The sequence below is a fragment of the Poeciliopsis prolifica genome, unplaced genomic scaffold, assembly GCF_027474105.1.
Source record: "Poeciliopsis prolifica strain line A6 unplaced genomic scaffold, Auburn_PproV2 SCAFFOLD044, whole genome shotgun sequence".
NCBI lineage: Eukaryota > Metazoa > Chordata > Actinopteri > Cyprinodontiformes > Poeciliidae > Poeciliopsis > Poeciliopsis prolifica.
The window spans coordinates 750,950-757,294 of record NW_026562419.1 but is presented as its reverse complement, the minus strand read 5'-3'; positions in this window follow the sequence as shown (position 1 = coordinate 757,294).

Sequence of the window (6,345 nt, the reverse complement as noted above, 5' to 3'; positions counted from 1 at the left end):
TTAACATTTTATTTATTTATTTTTTTAATGTTATTGTTTAGCCTGTAAGAGGGACATAGTGATTTCGATCCGCCGCCTTCGGAGGCGTGGGGAGCCCTATCTGTTTTACCCCCAACAATGAAATGGCATGAAAGAACAGCAAAGTTTGAAGACGGGTCAACATCGGTAATGAGCCTCGGGGGATGTTTCCAGATAGGGGCAATGTCTACTCAGGATGGAGAGCCCTCTTAATTTGTGTGGTCTCTTTGAGACCGAAAGGGGGAGTTGTTGAGGCGCTTACCAAGGTCAAATACACACATATGCTTCTACACACATTACACTCTCATACTTTCACACAAAGGCCTTTGTATTTGTAACAGATACAGAAACTGAATCATCTCCTCACTCCCATCTCCAAGCAAATAGAGATTTAGGTGACGCAGGACATCGGATGACCACTGGGCGTGTTCTTAGATCATAAGCAACGAATCTTCCCGTTTTTAAACACATTCTGTATAGACACGGGGCCGCTGGCTTTCAATTCTAGTCTGTGATGGTAAGCGTCTCTTTTTTAGCGCTAAAAAAGAATAAAAAACGTAAAGTCTGATTGCTTTGTGTTGGCTGATTTGCTGCTCGTGCGCTTGCACGTTTTGGTCTATCGGGTTTAGAATACATGATGGTTTTTTACAACACTGGTTAAAAATAAAAAAACAACAACGGCGCAGAGTGAAAACTGGATGAAAGAGGAAAGGATTCCCATATTTAACCTCCTCAGACCCCGCATCCTCATATGAGGACATTACATTTTGCTGTTCTGCACCATGATCTTTAATTTGTGCGAATTTTGACCAATTGTCCTCATCTGGGCGGCATGACCGCACCACCTAGTGGCCTCACAATGAAATTACACTCATTTGAAAAAAACAAAACAAACCAGCATGGCGGGGATGACGGCCAATTTCTTCTACGCAGCTCCCGACAGAAACATGGACAAGGTAAAAATCCTAATCTAATTTTATGATTGAAACTAGTTTATTTATGCACAATAATGTCTGTAGCTCCACCTGGCATGCTAATTTGATATATTTGAGTAATATTAGCAAGCTACAACGTCTGTAAACATGACGTACTTGTTTGAGGACATCAAGTCTAGCTTCAGTGCAAAAATGTAAAATGTTTCCAAGAGCATTTGTGTTTATTTCTAGTCAAAATGTCTAATTTATAGTGAAAATAAGTCTTATTACACTTAAAATAAATGTTATTACTCTTAAAATAAGACTCATCCTCCAAAAATGGTGCAGGTTTTCCCTGTTTTCTGTCAAGATGGCTGCCATAAAAAAATGGTCCTTGCTACATCACTTTGAGATGATCTAATTGGTTTTGTTTTTAGGTGAACCTAGCTGGTACAGTCATGAAGAACAGGATCCCAAAAGCAAAACAGAAGCTTCCAAGTGACAAGATCTGAAGCAGCAAGGCAGAGGTACCTCCGGTCCTCCGCATCAGTTGTCAGGGGAGATGGGAAACTGAATGTAGTGAAATGGTTTGACAACAAGCCTGTCCTGATGCTCTCTGCTGTCCACGCTAAGGAGCCAGAGGACACCTGCCAGCGGTGGTCCAAGTAGGACAAATGCTACTTAACCATCAGACGACCAAATATTGTACAGGAGTACAATGCAAAGATGGTGGGGTAGACTTATCAGACAGAATGATGAGTTCGCTATGACATGTTCATAATGAAGATCATAGACTTTGCACTTTTATCTGCACTTTTGTGTTTGACAGTATAAAATAAACCTTTGTACTTTGTTAACCAATGGTGTCTTCATTGTGAAAGTCTGGACAGAAAGCAGCGTAAATGTACATCCTGTGAAACACAGATGTAAATAATGACATTGATTTAATGGTCTTATCGTCACACAGATAGACCCGATGTCCTCGTATGAGGACATTTGGTTTTGAGATAACCACTTATTGTAGAAAGCTAAAATTTCATTTTTAGGCTAATTGGGTCCTTTTGATCCCAAATGGTAAAGGAAAAAATTTATGTGCAAAAACAGACCCATTGTCCTCATATGGTTTTGACATAGTTCAAGAGCACATAGAAAGCTAAAATGTAATTTCAACTAAAATTAGGTCAGACTAATCCCAAATAGTAAGGAGACATAAGAAATGCACATCAAACAAAATCCCAGGTCTCAGGAGGTTAAACATAGCAATTAAGGCAATGCACTAGTGGTAAACAACGCTCCATCATGAACACAGACCAAGGAGCAACAAGCAGAAATAACCAAACACTGTGACAGTTCTCACTTTTTCTCCTGCTGCATGAAGCCAGGCAGCACAGAACTATCACAGAGCAATGAGCATGCTCTGTGTGCTCTGGTTTTATTGATTCACCAATTAAATTAATATCAATGTATACAATCAATTAAAATAATGACAGCTACTGCAGCTGTTTCGTACCTATCCGCTGCAAGATGATCTTGGGTATCCGGGTAAAATCCATCAGTCTGCGCTGATCGTCCATCTCTTCCTCCATCTTAACGTTGATTTCTTTCCACTCTGTGAATGTTTCTTCAGCAGGAGTTTCCTGCTGCTTGATAAACTCTCTGAGGCTGAACTGAAGACATTTTCACAGAAAACACAGAAATATTTAACTAAACTGCAAAACAGTCATCAAGAGGAAAAGTAAAACCAGACATTTGCTCTGTTTTTATTTTTCACGTGTTTCACTGTTGCTGTGCTGAAGAAATGGAAGTGATTATTAGTTTGGCTTTAAATTTTCTGCTGAGTCTCTTCTTTTAAAGTCCTGGAGGGCTGATGCCCTGAAACCTTTAGCTGAGCCTCTGCTGCACCACCTGAATAGAGTAATTAGGTCATTAAGGCTCTGCAGATCTGATCCACACAAGGAGGAGGTAATTATGGTGATTTCATTGCAGTGTTTTGTACCTGTGGCTCATCTAAACACTGCAGGTCACCTTGAGGACTGGAGTTTGACTCCTGTGGTTAGTCAGAACTCCTGCTGAAGAAACATCCACAGAGTGGAAATAAATCAACGTTAAGAGGAGGAAGAGATGAACGATCAGCTCAGATCAGTCTGGAAAAACACTGATGATGACATTAACTGTTTGATTACCTTGGTAACTAAGAGTGATAGCAAATTAGAGTAAATTCTTTCTGATTCATTTCCTTTTTTCCATTACTATCATTCAGTTCCTCAGTTGACCCGAGTGAAACAGTATAATTTTTTTCAAGTCATTTTAATTAATTATTAAGTTTTATGTTTTTTTTAAACACATTTACTAACGTTTTTTTTAATATGTGGAATGTTTTTTTAAACTTTCAATGTATGATGAAAACATTTTAAATCAGAAATGTGACACAGATGCCCCTTTATGCTGCCACCTACTGACAAGAACCTGATACTACACCTACAAAGAGCTATATTCTACAGTTTGTGCGACTGAATTCATTTCCATGGATTTCATATGCAGGAGTATGTTTAAACAGTCATGTTCAATAACATGGAATCAGACCAACAACAAAAAAGTTGTATTTTATAAATGTGTGTTTGAAGTCAGTTATCTATTGTGAGACGTTTTTTTAATTTTATTTCAAATGTTCAAGTTGAATACATTACTCTAAACCACATGTGGCTTCATACTGATTAACTTTAAAAATGAATCAGAACCTACAAACTAGAACCTCCTGTGTCGATAATAACTGTACGTGCTTTGTTCTAATTAAACAGATCTAATCATGCTCAATAAATTAAATATGAGAGAAAATGTGGTATATTAAAGCGGAACTTTTGAATCGTTCACAGTTTCTTCAGTACAGTTCCTGTGAAACACGGGGAACATTTCTGAATATATTTGTTCTTTAATAAATCACCTTAAGAAAACGAAATTGGTAGAAAGAATATTTTATTTATAATAATAATAATAATAATAATTTGGGTGTGGGAGAATATTTATGTAGCATCCCGTTTCACACTCCATTCCAGTAGATGGCGGTAATTCACATCAATAAGTTTCTTGCCAACCGCCATGAAAAATAGAAGAAAAGAAGAAGAAGAAGAAGAAGAAGAAGAAGGCGGGGAAGATGAAAACAGAGCACGCGGGCTCGCTTTAGCTTTTCCTTTGGAGAAGAGTTTGAGGTTCAACTAATTTTTTCCGTGTTTTCAGTGAAAATGTCTTCAGTTCAGCCTCAGAGAGTTTATCAAGCAGCAGAAACTCCTGCTGAAGAAACATTCACAGAGTGGAAAGAAATCAACGTTAAGATGGAGGAAGAGATGGACGATCAGCGCAGACTGATGGATTTTACCCGGATACCCAAGATCATCTTGCACCGGATAGGTACGAAACGGCTTCACGGTTTACTGATTAGTTCAGGTTAAAGAGAGTTTTTACAGATAAATAATCGTTGTGTTCGTAGACATATTTAAAGAATCTGCTTAAATTAAGTAAAAATAGAAAATCCCCGTAGAAATGTAACCAGGGCCTGCTAAAGTGTGGTTTCAGTTTGGACCCAGCGCTCTGATGCTAACAATTAGCATCAATACTAAGCTAAGCTGAATTAGTCAATAGCCTGTGGAAAGTCACAAGCATGTTGACTAACATGGACTTCCTCCATTCAGTTTGTTAAAATTAGTGTATAATCTAAAATGAGCCAAAATGCTAATGTTAGCCTAAATGCTGCTAGTAGCATGTGGGGCATCATTACAATGTGGTCTTACATTGACTTCCTGCATTCAGGGTCCTAAACTTGGCTAATAAGTAATAAAAATAGCTAGAAGCTTATTTCAGGGAAAAGTCGATGCTTGTGCAGCAAAGCAGAGCCCTAACCTGAGAGGAAAAGATCATGCAGGCTAATATTATTGCACTGTCTCTGAGTTGGTTTCTCTTCGCAATATTTATTAACCTATTTGTATGATTTGTTCTGTAAATTGCCATTCATATTATTTCTCAGTCTCTATCACTGAGGGATGAAGAGACTGATGTCTGGTTCTTTAGGTTCTGACGGGTCTGCGGTTCCTCTCCTGACCCACTGTGCACCCTGAATATCGCCGACACAGTTTTTTAATTCCCCTATCAAACTTCTCTGTGATTGTTTAGCCTAGAATGTGCGTCTTCCAATGTTATGTTATTTGATGTTATTGTTACAGGTCAGTTTTCTAAACTACAAAGAAATGACTGTTAGGGATGCTCCAATATGAAAAATTGGATTGATATTGATATCTGATATTAACACTGGTGTTATAGCAGATTTACAATATTTTATTTTATATACGTTTTTAATCCGATTACTTGATTAATCATAATAATTAATAGATTACTCAATTACTGAATAGTTGTTTACAGCAACGCTACTATCCATCCAGTTATCACTAGAAAATATTTATTGACTTTCTCTTGTATCTTGTCACATATGCTGAGCTGACAGCGCCTCTTAATGCTCATTTGTACTCAATGCATGTCAGCTATTCTGACAGAATAACGGCTCAAATTTAAGTTAAAGAAGGTCAGTGTTAGACCCGCCCAAAGCCCCGCCCTCCACTTTCATTGGGGAATTATTTTATGGTGACCTGACAGGAACTGCAACCAGGTGATAATAATGATCACAACAATCAAAAGCATATTTAGTAACTGTCTTGTCTGGCTGCTAAGTTTCCATTTTCATAATGTAAACATAGTAAATGACTTATTAACTAAATTGTGTCTTAAATAAACTCGTTAAATAATTTTATCATTGTACATTTTCACCTTTCATATTTAATCTTCCAAATTGTCCAATATTCATGTCAAATATTTTCAATTGGTTCATTTTGCCATTATTTTCTGCATGTGTGCGATTAACAACAATCACCCACTGCTACCAATTCTGCTGTGAATCCCAGGAAAGTAAAGGCTGAGATTTAGTTGTGCTTTTGAACGTTTGTGTTGAGTGTGTGAGCGGAGCAATGTCTGACAATATCAGCGGTGAGGTTAAAAATTACTTTATGGTTTCCCTTTAGGCATTTTATGTCACTCTTTAATGTGATATATATCTGGTGACATATAATGGGTGCACTTCCCCTGCGCCCATTACAGGCACACAGCCCGCATCACCACCAGCGTTGGTCCACAATCTCCCAGTCGGATTGCGACACCGTGTGTGTGGTCAGGTACATGTCCAAAAGTCAGGTGACCTGAACATCTGACTCCTCCTCCATGTAGGCGTCTTCTTCCTCTCTCTACATGGAGGAAGAAGATTTTATGTAATATTTGTCAGGAAGCTACTAGATTAAGCGATTGCCATCTTATTTGCTCACCTGGAGATTCTTAATATATTTTCACTCAGGTCTAGTTCCAGTCTGGTCATTAG